This window comes from Chlorocebus sabaeus, chromosome 25, assembly GCF_047675955.1.
Source record: "Chlorocebus sabaeus isolate Y175 chromosome 25, mChlSab1.0.hap1, whole genome shotgun sequence".
NCBI lineage: Eukaryota > Metazoa > Chordata > Mammalia > Primates > Cercopithecidae > Chlorocebus > Chlorocebus sabaeus.
In genome coordinates, this window is record NC_132928.1 from 21,829,579 (window position 1) to 21,850,031 (window position 20,453).

Consider the following 20,453-nt stretch of genomic DNA (forward strand, 5'->3'; position numbering starts at 1 on the left):
AATTTGCCAGTCTGTGTCTTTTAATTGAAGCATTTAGCCCATTTACATTTAAGGTTAATATTGATATGTGTGAATTTGATCCTGTCATTATGATGCTAGTTGTTTATTTGGCCCGTTAATTGATGCAGTTTCTTCATATCATTGATAGTCTTTATGCTTTGTCATGTTTTTGCAGTGGCTGGCACTGATTGTTCCTTTCCATGTTTAGTGCTGCCTTCAGGAGCTCTTGTAAGACTGGTCTGCTGGTGACAAAATCTCTCAGCATTTGCTTGTCTGTGAAGGATTTTATTTCTCCTTCACTTACAAAGCTTAATTTGGCTGGATATGAAATTCTGGGTTGAAAATTCTTTTCTTTAAGAATATTGAATATTGGCCCCCACTCTCCTCTGGTTTGTAGGGTTTCTGCTGAGAGATCCATTGATAGTTGGATAGGCTTCCCTTTGTGGGTAACCTGACCTTTCTCTCTGGCTGCCCTTAACATTTTTTCCTTCATTTCAACCTTGGTGAATCTGACAATTACGTGTCTTGGGATTGCTCTTCTCGAGAAGTATCTTTGTGGTGTTCTCTGTATTTCTTGAATTTGAGTGTTGGCCTGTCTTGCTAGGTTGGGGAAGTTCTCCTGGATAATATCTTGAAGAGTGTTTTCCAACTTGATTCCATTCTCCCCATCACTTTCAGGTACACCAGTCAAACATAGATTAGGTCTTTTTACATAGTCCCATATTTCTTGGAGGCTTTGTTTCTTTTCACCTTTTTTTTCTCTAATCTTGTATTCTCTCTTTATTTCATTAATCTGATCTTTAATCACTGTCATCCTTTCTTCTGCTTGATCGAATCAGCTATTGAAACTTGTGTATGCTTCACAAAGTTCTCATACTGTGGTTTTCAGCTGCATTAGGTCATTTAAGCTCTTTTCTACACTGGTTATTCTTGTTAGCCATTCTTCTAACCTTTTTTCATGGTTTTTAGCTTCCTTGTGATGGGTTAGAACATGCTCCTTTAGCTGGGAGAAGTTTGTTCTTACCTACCTTCTGAAGCCTACTTCTGTCAACTCTTCAATCTCATTCTCTGTCCAGTTTTCTTCCCTTGCTGGTGAGGAGTTATGTTCCTTTGGAGGAGAAGAGGCATTCTGGTTTTTGGAATTTTCAGCTTTTCTGCTCTGGTTTCTCCCCATCTTTGTGGATTTATTCACCTTTGATTTTTGATGTTGGTGACCTATGGATGGGATTTTGGTGTGGATATCCTTTTTGTTGATGTTGATGCTATTCCTTTCTGTTTGTTCATTTTCCTTCAAACAGACAGGTCCCTCGGCTGCAGGTGTGTTGGAGTTTGCTGGAGGTCCACTCCAGACCCTGTTTGCCTGGGTATCACCAGCGGAGGCTGCAGAACATCAAATATTGCTGCCTGATCCTTCCTCTGGAAGCTTTGTCCCAGAGGGGCACCTGCCTGTGTGAGGTGTCTGTCAGCCTCTACTGGGAGGTGTCTCCCAGTCAGACTACATGGGGGTCAGGGACCCACTTGAGGAGGCAGTCTGTCCCTTATTGGAGCTTGAATGCTGTGCTGGGAGAACCACTGCTCCCTTCAGAGCTGTCAGGCAGGGACGTTTAAGTGTGCAGAAGCTTTCTGCTGCCTTTTGTTCAGATATGACATACCCCCAGAGGTGGAATCTAAAGAGGCAGTAGGCCTTGTTGAGCTGCGGTGGGCTCTGCCCAGTTTGGACTTCCCTGGTGCTTTGTTTACACTGTGAGCATAGAACCGCCTAGTCAAGCCTCAGCAATGTCGGACGCTCCACCCCCCACCAAGCTCCAGCGTCCCAGGTTGATCTCAGACTGCTGCACTAGCAGTGAGCAAGGCTCCATGGGTGTGGGACCTGCTGAGCCAGGCACAGGAGGGAGTCTCCTGGTCTGCCGGTTGTGAAGACTGTGGGTTAAGCGTGGTATTTGGGCAGGAGTGTACCGTTCATCCAGGTACAGTCATTCACAGCTTCCCCTGGCTAGAAAAGGGAAGTTCTCTGACCCCTTGCACTTCCTGGGTGAGGCGATGCCCTGCCCTGCTTTGGCTTGCCCTCTATAGGCTGCATCCACTGTCCAACCAGTCCCAGTGAGATGAACCAGGTACTTCAGTTTGAAATGCAGGAATCACCTGCCTTCTGTGTTGATCTCACTGGGAGCCATAGGCCGGAGCTGTTCCTATTCAGCCATCTTGGAAGCAATCTAAAATATGTATCTTAAGACAATTTGTTGCTCAAAACATATAAAACTTAATTCTAAAAAATTCAACTACCTAAATTTAAACAAGATTGCTGCAGCTGCGGCTCACTGTCCTCCACATGAAAAGGGTTGCCAGATGGGGATGTCAAGACTGCCCCAAGGACAAAAAGCCTTTGAGGAGAGCCCTAGCTCCTACTGAGACTAGCCTCCAGCCTGCCCTCTGCAGAGGGGAAGGAAGTGGACAGGCCTGGGGCTGCAGACCATGCAGGAATCAGCAGAGGAGCCAGCAAGGCTGGGCAGTGGGCTGCAGGCTGGCCAGAGCTCCCTTGGTGGGATCCCGTACTCCACGTCTAGCCAGCACTCTGGTGCGCATGGCTCAGGTCTCCATCAGGATCTCCACCATGTGCTCCTGTTTGCCCAGGTCAAACTGCAATTGCAGCTGGAGCTGGGAGGTGGGGCGGCTGCAGGGCCAAGCCTCCAAGTGTGTTGCAGGGGCCCAGTTTGGTGCATCCCATCATGCGGGTCAGCACTGTGTGTCTAGGTCTTCATAAGAACTGACCACATCTGAGGCCAGCTCTTCCATGAAGCTGGGGTTTTTAGTCTTCAGTATTTCAAATATCTCATCTAGCTACTTCTGAAAACTTCCTCTATTTTCCCCCGGGCTGTTCGTCTCCCAAATGCTGCTCTGTGGGGCTCCCGGTGCCAGTGCTGAGGTGACAGAGCAAAGGTCTGATACCTGGCCCCTTCGTGCAGCAGTCTCCAAAGCGGGGGACATGGCGCTCCCTCTCTGGTTCCTGTGTGGTGGGCACAGGGCAGCGGCACAGGATCTCTGCAGAAACCAGGCAGTGGCGCCACACGCACCCTGCACTCTCGGGTGCCGCTGTTTACCACATCCCATGCTGGGCCATCTCTTCTTGGATCTGCCAGGCGTGTTGGCGATGAGGACCCTGTGGCAGTGGTTGGGCTCCACCAACAAGTGGTAAAGCTGGAGCTTCTAAAAGGACAAGTCCGGGAGTGACTGCCCCTGCCAGCTGCAGGAGGGCAGGGTCTTCAAGCTGGCTGAGGTGCCATGCCTGGCTGCTACTTCTTTCATTCTCAGTATTGGTTAATTTGTGTCTTTTTTTCTTTGTCACTCTGGCTATAGGTTTACACACTTTATTGATCTCAAGTAGTAACTGTTGGTTTCAGTGATTTTCTTTATTTTTTTTCTCTTCTCAATTTCATTGATTTTGGCTCTATATCATTTCCTTACATCTGTTAGTTTTGGATTTGATTTGCTCTTCTTTTTTAGTTTCTTAAGGTGAAAAAATAGATGACTGATTTGAGGCTTTTCTTTTTTTTCTAACATAAGTAGGTTATGCTATGCATTCCCCTGTAAGCAGTACTTTTAACTGTATCCTACATGTTTGGATATTTTGATATGTTGATTTGTGATTCAATTCAAAACACTTTCTAATTTCCCTGCTGACTACTACTTTTATGCATGGGTTATTTAGAAGTATCTTATATACTTTTCATTTCTTTGGGGATTGGCCTTGTTGTTGATATCTGCTTTCATTCTGTTGTGATCAGATAATGTAGTTTGAATGATTTCAATTTTTTGAAACTTGTTGAAAATTGTCTTATTGTCTAGAATATGGTCTACTTTGGAGAATGTTTCATGCATACTTGGGAAGTATATACTTTTAAATTACCATTATTCTGTGATTTCTTTCTTTAAATGGGCAAGTCCCCTGTAGAGTCTTCATGCTTTTGGTCACTCTAGAGTGCCTTAAACATTTGGTCTTTAATTTTTTTTTTTTTAAACAGAGTTATCATTTTTATTGGTGAGAGTGTTAGTCTGTTACAGTCTACCACTACCACAGCTGGAACTCTTAGATTTCTTGTAATACAAGATCAACTTTTCTTATTTTTAAGCCAGTGTTTGTTGATTTATTTATTTTTGTTCTATCAAACAACAACTTCTAACTCATGCAGATACATAGTAGTTCATACTGTATAAGATGAAATGCCAAGAACATGTGAGGGTGAGAAATAGGGAACTCCAGCTAGAACTATTTTTTGGCTTGAATTGACTTATATTAAAATAAATTAGAAACCAATTACACAGGAAGAGGAAGCACATACACCTGCTTTGTTTATTTGTAGATAAAACTATTTACAAAATATTTCCAGAGTACTTACAAATAAAGAAGGAAATAAATTGAAAGGTTACTTTTACACTCTGGAGCACCAGGATTCCATACTGAATTGTTACCACAATAAATCATGCTTTCTCCAATAAGTGAAAATGGATCTGGTCCAGGTGCAGGATCACAACTGTAAGTTACTGCATCAAGATACTCAAACACTTCTACTTCACTAAAGGTGTGTTTTCCATTTTTTATTTTTGGAGGTGGTGTACACAAAACCTCTTAAAAATGAAGAAAATGAGGAAAGGAAATGTAAAAGATTAAGACAGCATTAGTAAAATTTCTATATAAATTCGTCAACATAGGGTTTCTACCAGCTGGTTGTGAATTCAATATGGATTTAAAAGAAGGTTTCTATGAGCAAATATAGTATCCCAAATTTAAATCATTAATGTAGTAACTAACTTTCAGAAAAAAATCTCATTTTCTTAAAGTGTAATAGCCTATTGATACGGTTTGGATCTCTGTCCCCATCAAATCTCATGTGGAATTGTAGTCCACAGTGTTGCAGTGTTGGAGGTGGGGCCTGGTGGGAGATGTCTGAATCATGGGGGTAGATTTCTCATGAATGGTTTAGCACCATCCCCTTGATGCTGTTCTCGCGATACTGAGTTCTTGGGAGATCTGGTTGTTTAAAAGTGTGTAACATCTCCCGTCCTCCCCACCTTGTTCCTGCTCCTGCCATGTGAGACACCTTGCTCTCCCTTTGTCTTTCCCAGTGGTTGTTAAGTTTCCTGAGGCCTACCTAAACCCCCAGCAGATGCCAGCATCATGCTTCCTATACAGTTTATAGAAACATGAACCAATTAAACCTCTTTTCTTTATAAATTACCCATTCTCAGGTATTTCTTTAGAGCAATACAAAAACGGCCTAATACGCCTATAATTATTTGCAAGGCCATGCTAAGTTTTCTTCTAGTTATCACAAGAAATGCTGACAATTTAATGAGAAAATATGCTTAACTGAGTGCTAGTTGAGAAATCCTTGGCAATTTATAAATATATCCATTTATAAATATATCCATTTTCTAAATTGGTGGTTCACAATACCACCAAAATATTATTGTCTTTTTTCACTGTCATCCTTACAAGTATATAGTGATTTTTTTTTGAGACAGAATCTCACTCTGTTGCCCAGGCTGGGGTGCATTGGTGTGATCTCAGCTCACTGCAAGCTCCGCCTCTGGGGTTCAGGCCATTCTCCTGCCTCAGCCTCCAGAGTAGCTGGGACTACAGGCGCCCGCCACCACACCTGGCTAATTTTTTGCATTTTTAGTAGAGACGGCGTTTCACAGTGTTAGCCAGGATGGTCTGGATCTCCTGACCTCATGAGCCGCCCACCTTGGCCTCCCAAAGTGCTGGGATTACAGGCGTGAGCCACCGCGCCGGGCAGAAGTGTATAGTGATTTTTTTCCAAAGTCTACGTATTGTGTGATTACACAACAGCCCAAATCCAAGTCTTCCTTTAAGTCAGATGTTGAAGAGATGTGCAAAAAATGTGAACAATGCTGCTATTCTATTTTTATTTGGCTTTGGAAAACTTATTTTTCATAAAAAATGTTATATGTTAATTTGTATTGCGTCTATTCTTACAAATTTATCAGGCCGGGTGGGGTGGCTCACATTTGTAATCCCAGCACTTTGGGAGGCCCACGGGGCAGATTACTTGAGCATGGGAGTTCAAGACCAGCCTGGGCAACATGACAAAACCCCGTCTCTACAGAAGTTACAAAAAACCGGGTATGGCGGCACATGCCTGTAGTCCCGGCTACTTGGGAGGCTGAGGTTGCAGTGAGCTGAGATTGTGCCACTGCGCTCCAGCCTAGGAAACTTACTGGGACCCTGTCTTAGGAAAAACAAAAACAAAAAGAATCAATAAGTATTTAAAAAATCTTTCCATTTGAATTCCAATATGATAAATACCAGTTGATATAACCCACATAAAAGAAAGCTCTTTGGGATCTTTATTAATCTTAAAGCATAAAATGTTCCCTGAGGCAAAAATCTTTGAGGACTACTGGTCTGAATTAAAAAAAAAATAAAAAAAACAATTTACTTACTTTCACATATTGGGGACTTACTGCTCCAAACTGCTACTGATCCTTTAAGTTCACAATATAGAATTTCTTTACCACTTAAGTAATAACTAAATGAGAAAAGAAAGTGTTACTGCTTTGTATAGTAATTAATAAGACACACATAATAATGAAGGAACTTTTTATATGGTTTCTTTTCCACACTGCAGGAGTTTGGGGGGTGGTTTCTTAAACGACATACTATATAATGAAAGTGCTAAATAAATCTGCAATTTAATCAAATAGAGTTTCTCTATTTGAGCATATATTGGCCGAGAGCGAAAATGTCTAAATAAATCTGCTGTGTCTTTCCACCCGGCTTCTTTGTAGTCTCCTGCAATCACATTACACATTCATTTCTGTGCCTTTGCTCACATGAATCTGCTCAGTAAGGACAAGGACTATGTAGAGAGAACAGGCCCTAGAGCTGGAATGTCTGGATTAGAGTCTCTGCTTCCTAACTTACTAGTTTCTTGAGCTTGGGTAAATCACTTAAAGTTCCTTCACTCAGTTACCTAATTGATTAAAAGGGGATAACAGTACATAGCTCGCGGGGTTGTTTAGGGGATTAGATAAATTAGCATTTGGCACATAGTTAGTGCTACATGAGTTTTAGCTCCTATTATTATTATTTAAAACAGAATGTCTTTCTAGGAGTAGCTTATTGAGTATAGGAATACTTTCATTGAGTATACCCCTATACTCAGTGAAATCTTCTCTGATTTAAATTCACAGGAATCTCTCCTCCTTCTAGACTCTTGGTGTAATTATCATGATTAATTCTATTATTTGGTATTTCTCATTCAGTATTTTGGTTTGATAGCTCTCAGTATATATTGTTTCTTGATAAGGTTAGAACTTCTTTTAGGGGGGTCCATGTCTTAAACTTTTGGTATCCCTTATAGTGCCTAGCAAGCTCTATTTAACTATTGACTGAATATTCCAATATTTCCACTTGACCAAATTTTAAAAACTATTAGTGAAACTGCCTTACATGGTCACAGTGCACTTTTCCTCCAAGACTCACTTTGTTTATATGTTATAGTGTAGTATTGCTATTGTTTGAATCTGGGTTGTCTCTACCAAAACTCTTACTGAAATTTAATTGCCAGTGTAACAGCAGTGAGAGGTGGTGGGGCCTTTAAGAAATGATTAGGTCTTTAAGAGGGATAATGCCTTTCTAGAGGGTGTTCATTAATTCTTGACGGAATGAGTTCTCATTCTTGAAGGCTTGGATTCATTACCACAAGAGCAGGTTATTATAAAGCAAGAGCCCCTCCCTTGTGCTTTGTCTTTTTTGCACGTGCTAAATTTCCCTTTCACTTTCCAGCATGTTATGATGCAGCATGAAAGCCCTTGCCAGACACTACTGCCATGCCCTTGAACTTCCCAGCCTCCGGAAATATGAGTCAAATAAATTTCTTTTCTTTGTAAATTATCTAGTCTCAAGTATTGTGTTATAGCAACAGAAAATCTATGGAAAGTTACATTTACTCTCTAAATGCACATTTCACTTAAATGTCCAGTATCCCCAATATCTGTGACTTTAAAAGCCCTACAGAACAAAGGCCGAGTGCTCAGTGTGTGTTCTTGAGATGCTTCACATTCTAACAGTCTCAAAAATAAGGTTTTTCAACTGAGAGATTTTGTTCAACATGATGGTAAAGGCTAACCAGGTCAGTTTTGGTCTGGTAACACCTTACAGAGACAAGCGTATCTGTAGTTGGCAATTCTATTTCTCATTTCTGTGATTCCCTACTTTAAGAGTTGGCAGATTTAAACAGGGGACACGTGCTTGTGAAGGATAAATTCACATGATTGCTACATTCTTAATGTTTACAACAGACTTACTGTCAGAAATACCAGGTAGTTACGCTTTCCTTCAATATCAGTTTCTTCCTATTTACTCTATGTCTTTGCTGTCTCCATAAAACATCCAAGAGTTGTTTGACTAGAAGTATAACTTGTCACATAGAAAGCAAAATTAAATAAAGTTTATATGAATGCTTAAGAAGAGAAGCAACATGAAAATAAAATTGCTAACATTTTCCTTATTTCCTCTAAGGAGCAACTTACTTACCCTTCTTTACAAATAAAGTGTATTTGATAACCAAGCTCATAAGTACCATTTGCAAGGACTGCTTGGCCATGCAAAGGATCCCCTATATATGGACGTGTTTTTCCTAAAAGAAAATAATTCTGAGATTTTCAATCCAGTTTCTAAATAGATCCGAATCAAAATCAAAATTCTGCATTGCTGTTTTGAATGCATGAGAATATTATTTTCTTTATTTACCTATTATAAGGGCAAATTTCAGTTTCATGTTCACCCAGGCAATCTATTGCCAAGAAAAAGATTTCTTGGAGATTTCAATTTCTCAAAGCCTGCAAAAATGCATTGCTATCTTAAACCTTATTTCACAAGAAAAAAATCGTCATCTCCACAGTGGAATATGTACCCTAAAATGTGTGCAAATCTCTCAAGCAATCAGAAAACAAAAAAAGAGACTAGTTTATTTACTATAACAGGGTTCATCTGAGACAGGTAGCCATGTGTGATTCTGATCACAAATAGTATGGGTGGCAAGAGGAGGTACGTAGAACTGTCCTTTTTTTACACTTGTTCCCCAATCTCATAATAGGGTTTTGGTTTACCAACACGTTCTATAGCTTCAAATGTTGGTGGCTTCTCACAGGCATCTAGGGATAAGAGAATAGGAACATGAAGATGAAGTACTGATAGCACTTTCATCAGCCATGGACTGTGGTCTGGCAGCAGGTAGTACAGAAAAAATAGGAAGGCCCATGGCAAGATTTTAAATGATTGTTCCATGCTTTTACCTGAGTGCTGGTAGTAGTGGAGGAAATGGGACTTGCATGTTTTAAGTAACATCCTATTAGCTTTTGGTTTCTTTGGGAATAAACATTTGACAGTAAACTGAGGAGACAGCATTAATGTCTTTGGTCTTAAAATATATATGGATGGATCTTTCCCCACATTTTAAAAAATTCATTTCAAAAGTAACTTCTCCTCTAAGAAGTTTTCTACAGTATAGAGCACTCTGCTCAGGTTGTTCTTCCATAGTTAAAACACTAACAATAGCTTGTCACTTTAGGCTGTCTTCTCTTAAAAGGCAAGTTCCTGGGGGTCAAGGACCATGTTCTTCTTTTTCTACTATACTCTACCCACCTTGTGGGTGCTCAAGAAATGTTATGGTAAGAGGTGATTATTAAATAAACATAGTGGATTTCATAGATCAAAATAAATATGAACTCAAATATTCTAAAATATAAGACTTTATTTCATAGGTTTCAGATAAGTGAACTGAGCATCTGACAAGTGAATACACACTACTTAAATATAAAAAATTTACTACTTTGGATAGACTTACATGAATTGTTTTTCCTTTCTTGAACATCAAACACGATTTGATCTTGCCTCACTGATCATTGCGTCATGCATTCCCTCAGGAGCTCCCTGAGGTAGCTGTTGGATTGTTTATCCAGGATGTCCCTATAATAAAGCTACTATATTGCTGTGCTTCTAGAATTTTTTACTTCTGTTTTTTGTAGTTTTTTTTTTTCTCCCTATCATTTCTATTGTGGAAACTCATCTTCCTCAAATTATCTGTGGGCTTGTAAAGTAAGATGATGGAGACATCAAGTAAAAGCCTAAAGTGCCAACAGAATGCAAAGACCTCTTCTATAGGAAGAACCAAAGTAGATAGATGTATTTTGATCTCCAAGGAGCATTTTTTTTCTTACTCCCTGATCTTGGTCCTACCTCAAGTTGACAGACTGGTCAAGAAAACTCTAACCAAGTGAAATCTTACTTTCATTTCATATCATATTCTAAATTCTAAAATTCTCCATATATACACTGTCCAGTGTTTTATTTATATATCATGTCCTGCAATGCACTTATTGGCAATATGTTTTCAGAAGACTGAATTTTCTTCCTATGGAAATTTTCAAACTAAACATGCCTACCTCCAGAGAAACAGTATCTTGACTTATTTTTTCTAGATATTTTATATTGTAATTAATATTAAGCTACAATGCTATACTTCAACACTAGTTGCCATTATATCATAAGATAGGTGTAGTCAGAAGTTTCCCCAAAGTTCCAGATGAGTTTCAGTAAAATGAATTATGTACACTGGGCCCGGCACGGTGGCTCACACTTGTAATCCCAGCAGTTTGGAAGGCCAAGGCGGGCGGATCACGAGGTCAGGAGATACAGACCATCCCGGCTAACACGGTGAAACCCCATCTCTACTAAAAATACAAAAAATTAGCCAGGTATGGTGGCACATGCCTGTAGTCCCAGCTACTCGGGAGACAGAGGCAGAATTGCTTGAACCCAGGTGGTGGAGGTGTTGCAGTGAGACGAGATTGCACCGCTGCACTCCAGCCTGGGCAGCAGAACGAGACTCTGTCTCAAAAAAAAAAAAAAAAAAAAAAAAATCTACACTGGATCCACCGAACTGTTCAATTTCTGTACATTCACACCTGCTTGCAAAAAATTAACTCTAATGGACACGGATACCCACAGCCCTGCCCAGATTGATATTACCAGAAATGCATGGTATCTGACTACAATTGAAACGGCAATGAAACCTGACCATCTTGCTCCTTCTCCCACTATCCAATCTATTTAAAACCTTTTTTGCTTCCACAAAACATAGACTCTGACATCTACATATTTCAATTTTATTTCTCACTTCCCACTCATTTCTAGGTCTACAAAAATCACTTCAACTACTTTCTGAGTCATTAAAAGGCCTCCTCCTTGTTAAATTCCTCCTAACAGTCTCTCCCTCGATAGTTTTAGTTACCCTCTTGATAACATGAAAGCCACTGATCACTCTGCCCTCACTCTCTTCTGCCTGAAGAGTTCTCTCTCCTTGGTTTTTAGGAGAGCAAACCACTCTGGTTTTCACCTTGTCCTCTGGCTCATTTCAAGGTAGTATCCCTGATCAGTCTGTTGGAGGACTTCCTGTGATTCCATTCTGCAGGTCCCCACTGGGAGAATATATACACTTCTATGACTTCATTACCACTGATAACCAGCTGCCTCCCAGCTGGATATCTCTCTATCCCAGATCTCCAGCTGGGGTGCAAAACTACATATTCAATTTCCTCCCCACACAGCTCTATTTGGAATGTGTATATCTCAAAAAACACAGGGAGGCCCAAGAACCACTTTTGATTCAACACACACACACACCCACACACACACACACACACACCCACACCCACACCCCAAACAAGTTATGTTTCCACAACGGAAATGCCCATTTATTCTGTGTAGTTGTATCCTTTACTTTTCATTCAAGCCACTATCATTTCTTATCCGAATTACCATGACATAACCAAATAGGTCTCCATACCTATCTTGCCACCTTTCATTCAATTCATTTTTCACATTGATACCAGAGCAATATTTATATGACACAGTAATCAAGGCTTTTCCAAGACAGATACCTTTCAATGGCTCTCCAATGACCTCAGGATAATGTCTAAGGCTTCCTAACATAGCTTAGAGACTTTTAAATCCCATCACAATCAGAACCCAAGAATATATTCCAGGTAGGTGGCAGACCCAAGAGGCAGGCCAGTCAGCTAGGCTCCCAGGCCACACTGCTGAACCACTACCAAACTGCTTCCCACTACGGCCATTCATCTGGAGCTCCCACATACTGACACCAACAAGCTCTATCTGTAATTAGGCCCTCAAGAAATTGTCTGCTGCTGTGTCTGGGGTAATTAAAACAACCCTAGTTTGGAGTCATGTTGTGCTAAGTCAAACAAAAGGGCTCAAGCTGCCCTAAAAGGACAGGGAATAATATCAAAGTCTGAATTGATGATGGTGATTGTTTATTCCTGACAAACTTGTTGCTTTTCAGAGTGATTTAATCCTCTCCCTTCTTTCTCGCCTCCTTTGCCCTACTCTGCCACACTGAGTAGCTTGGCAGTCCAGCAGTGTTACATCTTGGTGCCTTTGCTCACCTTGCACGTTGCTCCCTCTGCTCTGAATACGCTTCCTCCCTGGCCAGTAGCTACAACTCCTGCTCAACTCTTATCTTCCTTAATCCACCCATCATCTCCTCCAGGAAGGATTTTCTGCCTCTCCCTGGGAAGTTGTGATCAGTTACCTTCCCCTGGACTCTCCCCTGCATGGATCTCTCAGGTAATTATCACATGCTTTTGTGTTTAATAGTTAACATGGCCAACTTCATTCATCCATGTGGCCACAACACCCAGCACAATATGTCACTCATAGTAGCTATTCACAAAAAAATTGGTACTCAAAGTCCACTGCTGTCAAACACAAAACAATGTGAAGAATACATTGTAACCAATTTCATATTGAAAATAATCATTCTATAGCACAGTGGAGAAAGAAGATTAGGCCATTTCTTGTGCTGCCTATCTCCCAGTCTTCTGGTATCCTGGCAGGTGACCAGATACAGACTGCTTTTTTTGCAAGGTAGTATGCTGAGTAAGGAAATTAAGAAGCAATAAGAACTTATTGATCTTGGCTTCTTTCATCGGAAATAAGGAAAACACCTGAAATAGGCAGAAGAGACCACACACAACAGGAGATTGGGGGGTTTGTCCAAAAAAGCAGCTCCTCTTCTGGAGGACTGAATGAGACTTGCCTGAAATTTGATACATGTTTCCTTCTGCTATCTCAAACCATTTGGTAACTACCTTTGAGAAAGCAGGTTTCCCATGCACAGCACTGTTTGCTTACAAAACCTTCTCCTTGTGAGACTGAATTGTTCGAAAAATTGAACGTTTATTTTAATTCATGTATTCTCTCTGCCTAGAATCGCGAGTTCTCATTTTTACTTTCTCTAGGTTTCATACCTGTCTGGATTTAACCCTATCAACCTCAAACTTAACCTTGTTTCTCCTTCTCTTCATTTTTAGTTTTGTTATCGTCCATGTTGCACCCTATTCATTTTATAATTCTATGTTCCTCTATTTCAAATTGCTTTCATTAAGTTCTTCAACTTCTAGTTTTGTGTGTGTGTGTGTGTTTGAGATGGGGTCTCACTCTGTCACCCAAGCTGGAGGGCAGCGGTATGATTAGGGCTCACTGCAGCCTTGACCATGGGGGCTCCAGTGATCCTCCCCCTTCACCCCCTTCAGCCTCCCAAGTAACTGGGATCACAGGCGTGCAACACCACACCTGGTTAATACTTTGTTTTTGATATTCTGTAAAGGTTGGCTCTCTTTATGATGCCCAGGGTGTACTTCTAGTACTAAGCCTATTCTAAACATTAACCTTTTCTTTAAAAAAAGTCCTTTCATTTTCTTCTTATCACCACTCCTCCCTAATCCCATCACCCTCCTTCAAAATGAACGTTTTAATGATCGGTGAGATGCAAGACTGAAGTACTGGAAGCCCTGCAGAGTCAACACAAACAGGGGAGACAGATCCTTCCTGGCCCTCAGCTGCCCCTGCCCTAGCTTTTTAGGTACCACAGAAAGACCATCCTGAGCAGAGCTCTTTAAACAACCTTCCTCTTGGAGGCAGGAGGAGCTTTTTCCTAGGCTCTAATCCCCAGCCAAATAGTATATTTAATTTTCTGGTATTTAACAGATGTCTATATGGATACTGAGTGTTCATACAGAGGCAAACAAATGGGCTTTTGGAACCACAAATGTGAGAAGACAGAGAAAATTCTTGCATTCTAATGGGGAAAGACACAGCACAGAAAAGATCACTTTAAAAAGGTCATTACAAGAGGGATTTGAACCGGGTTGTATGTGTTCAGCCTGAGTTGGGGGGTTCCAAGAAGGTCTCTGAAGCGGTAACATTCTAGCTGAGTTTGCAGAAGAAAGAGCCCTTTTACGCAGCAGGTCAGGGGGAGAATGTTCCAGGGCTGAGGGAACAGCAAGCACAGAGGCCCCAAAGTGGCAGAGTTTTGTTTGATGAGAAGAAAAGCCTTCCCTCCCTCCAGTCATTTGTTAATGCTGTCAGAAAATTATACTGCTTTCCTCCAGAGCACTTCCCTTGGTTCATAACATATTTGTTACTATTATGTTTTGGTTAATGTCTGCCGCTCCCAATACATTTTAGCAAATATCTATTGATTGCCTACTGTGTTCCAAGCACTGAGCACTTAACAATGAGCAAAACAAAGTCCCTGCTTATCTTCCTGCATGTACGTGTGTGTAAACAAATAGTGAAAAAAGGATCAAGAAAATAGGAATGGTTTGTTATTGCCTACCAGAGTAATAGCACCAGACATACAAGACCCATATTTGTTGAATGAATGTTCCTAAGAAAAGAAATGCACATACAAACTGTACATGGAATGGAATCCTAAATATAATTTGGACATAGACACACATGAAGCGCAATAAAGTCAGAAGGAAATATACCAAAATATTAAAAACAGCCTCTTATTTTGTTCATTTTGCACAATAAGCATGTATTTAAGCCTGTATTTTTGACTTTTTTTTTTTTTTTTTTTTTTTTTTCCTAGACAGGGTCTCACTCTGTCATCCAGGCTGGAGTGCAGTGGCATGATCACAGCTCACTGCAGCCTTCACCTTCTGGGCTCAAGCGATCCTCCCACCTCAGCCTCCTGAGTGGTTGGGACCATAGGCATACACCACCATGCCCATCTAACTTTTGTATTTTTTGTAGACGTGGGGTTTTGACATGTTGTCCAGGCTGATCTTGAACTCCTGGGCTTAAGCAATCACCCAGCCTGGGCCTCCCAAAGTGCTGGGATCACAGGTGTGAGCCACTGTGCCTGGCCTAGCATGCGTTTTTGAAAGTATTGATTCCATTCAATGAAATACAAAACAGTGGGATAGGCCTTAAGCTTTAGTTTATGAGCTGTGGGGGAAAAACAGATGAGCATTATTTGCCTTCCTTTGTTAGGATATTAATTTCTCACTAGGTTTGGCTACCAGTGTTTTTTAGGTTGCTTCACACCTCTCAAATATGACTCAAAGTAATGAAAAGAAGGAAAACAATGTCAAAACGCCATTAGGTGATGGAATCAGATACTGTCTATATTGGTTAGGAACAGAAAGATGACTCATGACCCCCCCCCCCCCAAAAAAAAAGCAGCCACTTAAAATCCAAGACCAATACGATCTCAGGCAACACGGAGTCTGTTCACAGCAGGCACAAAAAGCATGGCGCACCCTTACCACCTATCTTAACACCAGGCACTGAGAGCCTGCTCTCTCACCCAGTATGTCCTCCCCAGACCCAGAGTCCGCGCGCTCACTCCATTCAAAGCAAACAGTGAGCTAGCTGTCTTGTCCACAGTGAACTCCGCACACAGGCCACTTGCGCACAGCACGCTCCCAGCAACACCTGGCCAGGCCCCTCTCACCCAGCCCAGTCCAGCACATGGGGCACAGCAGACGCACTGCAACCCTTATCGCGGGTACTGTCCAAGCCCTAATGAACACCCCACTCACCAAGGCACCAAGGGAACACAGGGCAAACTCTCACCACGGGCACAGCACGGGCCCTAGCAACACTCCCACGCACCTGTGCACTCCAGAGTAAGCCCTCACCTGGGGCGCCCAGTCCGCGTTCCCCTTGCTGATTGGGCTCAATCACGAAAACACGATTCACGCCTTTTTTGGGGATGCAACCAGACCCTGCATAAATGCCGGCCGCGCACACCACGCAACCAAACAAGCTTCACCTTGGGCTCTGCGTGGTTCCCGCATTCGCCGCCACATATCCCCGGGATCTGAGCACTGCACCCCTCGGAGAACCCTGGCCTCTCTCTCCATCCCAAGCCCGCACGACGGCCTCCTGCCCGACTGACTGAGCAGAGCTACAGCCTCGCCGCGGACGCGCTAACCCGCCCCCAGGTCCTACCGGAGAAGGAGGATAGCCGCAACACCAGGGCCGCCAGAAGCAACCCAGGAAAGCGCCGGGAAGGAAAAGGACGCTCGAGGCGGACGGGAGGCGCCATGCGCGGTGCGGGAGACCCCGTAATTTATCCGAAAGTGAGCAGAGAAACTGAGAGCCAGTCGAGCAGGGAAGACCCTTCTGAGTCCGGTTATTGGAAACAACAATCCCCAAACTCACAAAGTTTCCAGGGTGCTTGACAGGTGGGCGTGGCCTGGGCGCTTGGGGTGGAATTGAATTTTGGCACCGGGGCAGCTGGGGCCAATCGGCGGGCCGCGGGGCGGGGCCTCGGCGAACAGGGGCAACTCGTTGGCCTTCGAGGAGAAAGGGCGTGTCCAGAGCCCTAGCAGGGGGACACCGTGGGCCAGCGCCCGTCAGGGTTAGTTTTACCCTGGGGCACTGCAGCCTCTCAGGACTTACTAGCCCTTACTTGGTATTTTGCATTAGTCAGGCATTATTGGGAACAATATTTGAGTTTTTCTTGCTTGAATGCCTGCTACTGTATCGTCTCGGGGCCGTCTTGTTTTCACAATCTCAAAGGGTTAGCTTCTGCACTCCCAGCCGCTAAGGTAATTTGCTCTTTGCTTCCCTCCCTGGAGAGGACCCCTCAGAATCTAATTTATTAAGCAACACCAGGCCGTTAGCATATTGAGACTCTATGGGGCCCCTGCCCTTGAGCAACTAAATGTTTTATTGAAGACGAAATATGCATGCATGAACAATGTAAGGACAAGGGTGTCCTAAGTGCCAAATTCCTGGAAGCAATGAATGCAGGAGGATTGGGATGGGTAGAAATGGTTAGGCGAAGTGGATAAGGGGGAGAAGTTTTCTGGTGAAACAATCTCAGGAACAATACTGGAAAATTAAGAGTGAGCAGGATTGATTTGCAGGGTTCTGAGTAAACTAGTATGACTGGTAAAAGGAAAAAAAAGGGAACATGACTGGCATTAAAAGAGCAAACAAAAAGAGTTGACATCTCTTCCCCTCAGACTGGCAAAGAATTAAAACGTCAGCCAGTGTGAGTGAACGTGTTGCAGGGGGACCAGCACTCTGTTTGTAACATAACTTTTCAGAATGTTAAAAGTCTTAAAGTGGACATGACTTGTGTTAGGCTATCAGTTCCCAGAGAAATCATTAGAGCTGTGATCAAAGATTTATAATTTTTGGAAAAAAGTAAACCCTAAGTGTCTAGCAAAAGTAATAAGGAATTTCTGGTAGTTACCTTTGCGTGATGGAATTCTATGCAGCAAGTATTGCAAAAGAATACCAAATATGAGAAACTATGATATAATTGTAAGTGGAAAAAGCAGAGTCCAAATTGACATGTGGCTTTTGGCAGTCCTTTTATTAAAACAAAAGTGCTTTCTCTCTCTCTCTCTATATATATATAAAATAGTTTGGAACACAACAAAATTAACAATGGTTGATAACATTATAGATATTTCACTTTCCTTGTGCTTTTCAGTTTTCTTTTTCTTTGTTGACCCTATGTTACATTTAGAATAAGGTAAAGAAAATGTGTTAAAAAAATCAAACCTATGTATCAGTTGCTGTTTTGTTCACGGAATTATGGAAGTAGAACTTGTATTACACAGGGTTTGTATGAGAGGATGGTGAGAAATTGGATGCTCAGTGTATAAACCTAAAATAGGTCTTATGGAATTATAGAGTTTAAATGTATTTAATACAGTTCTATAACTGAGATGTACTGAAGACTTTCTGGGTTCACCAAACCATGGAATTTCCTCTTCCCAAAAATTTTCAAATTTTTGGCGAAGAATACAATACATTGAGTGTGGTGGTATATCAAATAAACATCTTAGTATCTTGGATTATAAAATTCAGACACTCCATGACAGTAATTAAAGGAGGTATAATTAAGGGGATAGTAAATAGGAAACTCAATGAGAGGAAATTATTATTCCTGTTAATGTATGGTGTGAAGGAGCGATATGACAGACATGTTCTGTGGTTCAATGCCAGCAATTATTTGTGAAAGCAGGTAGTCTATTTATTGTTCTCCACAGCAACAGATATTAAAAATTCTCCATTTATTTTCAGGCTTGGAAGAAAGATGCCTTTTTCTCATGAGAAAAATTATTATAAAGAATAGAAAAAAAATGTGGCTAGTGTTTGATATCCTAGTTTCAGGTGTCAGATTAAACTCAAAGATTGGTATTTTATTGAAACTTTCTTTCAATCAGTCAAATTTCTATCCCTGAGGTTAATCAAGCCATTCTTAACATATTCAAAGACTTTCACATTACATTTATGAAACTAATTTTTATTTGAGTTAACTGAAGCTTTATTTGAATGGTTCTGAGCCTTGTTTCCTATTTTTGGGGATAAGTTCCATAAGTCAGGGATAGAGTTTTCTTATAATATCTCCAGTGCCAAAATCTATAATAGGTGTACAATGAATAGCTGGTAAATATTGGATGAAATGAATGGTTCTTGTGGTCAAGTGCACTTAACATGTCTTTGCCAGTTCTCCTCCAGCATGAATTTACCAAATGTCCAGAAAGTTCTGAGAGATTTTGATTTAAATAATTTTAGACCCTAGAAAACAAATCGAGATCTGTCTGTAAAAGGGATGAATTACAATTGTCTACATAGCAAACTTTCCTTAATCAGGTGTTGCAAGCTTACTTGTGAAGTGGAGCTGTGGTCTATCCCTTGGCCTTGAGATCATTTTAGTGACTGAGTTCAAAGGGAGGGTGTCGACAATGAACTTCCTGAGGCCTTAACAGGGGTAGAACTTGAGGCCAAAGCTTTGAATGAAGTGGATTTAGGAGATTAATGTTTCCTCCAACTCCCCCTAAAGATTTTGTCAAACTGCCAAAGAGAAGAAAAGGAGAGAATGGAGGATATGTGTGTTTGTGGACCAGGTTTAGAACTATGGGATCTCCTTTAAGGGGCTTATGAAGGCAGTGTGGGTGGTGGCTGGTGTGCGGATGTCATTAAACTGTGGTCAACTCTTTTAAAATTTGATGTTAGGGCTGGGCACAGTGGCTCATGCCTGTAATCCCAGCACTTTGGGAGGCCAAGGAGGGCGGATCACGAGGTCGGGAGATCTAGACCATCCTGGCCAACATGGTGAAACCCTGTCTCTACTAAAATACAAAAAACTAGCTGGACATGGTGGCACACACCTGTAGTCCCAGCTACTCAGGAGGCTGAGGCAGGGGAATTGCTTGAACTCGGGAGGCGGACGTTGCAGTGAGTCAAGATCGTGCCACTGCACTCCAGCCTGGTGACAGAGCAAGACTTCATCTCAAAGAAAAAAGAAAAAAAAAAAAAAAAAGAACCTCCTAAATTAGTATACTGTATTTACATTATGCTTTTCAGGAGCAAGCGTAGCATCATGAATGACCCTCTATTTACACCCGCTAAGCACCTGACAGCCAACTGACCTTTATGTTTAGCTGTGTCTGATTTTCTTTCCTGTTACCATCAAGAGCATGTCTGTGGCATTACACATCAACACAGGGATTGTGAAAACAATCAGGTACAGAACTATATTCCATAAGTAGATTTGCAAAATAAAGTATTTTATTCCCTTCTCATTATAATGGTAGAGACAGAAAATTACATTTAAGCATCATAAACTTTATACTACACACTTAAGTGTGCCAGAAAAGCAAGCAAAACAAAGAATGTTAGGACTAGGAATAACTTCAGAGGGCAACTGGTGTCCAGTCCCTGCTTTTCAGATGAAAATGTAAGCTCACAGGTCAGCAGAATTGCTTAATAATACAAGTTAGGCAATATAGTATTTTACTCATAGTTAGCATATACAGTATTTCTCATTATAACTGATGTAACAGAAAAAAATCTTTTGGCTTTCTTGCAATTAAAAAGCTACAGGTGAGGTTGCAGTAAGCCTAGATAGCACCACTGCATTCCAGCCTGGGTAACAAAGCAAGACCCTGTCTCCAAAACAAAACAAAACAAAAGTCACAGGTATTGCATATTTATTAATCACATTGCTCACTGACCTACTCCATTTTGGAAAAAAAGAGAACACAGGATTTTTTTTTTCTTGTGATGGGAAATTTTAATTCAAAAAAGA

The 20,453-nt window shown here is 41.5% G+C and overlaps 1 protein-coding gene across 1 annotated transcript in view; it reads right to left on the reverse strand.

The window, feature by feature from the left end:
• The window catches only part of CR1 (complement C3b/C4b receptor 1 (Knops blood group)), a 214,650-nt gene that overhangs the window by 59,833 nt on the left and 134,364 nt on the right, over positions 1 to 20,453 (reverse strand). The window lies entirely within an intron of this gene.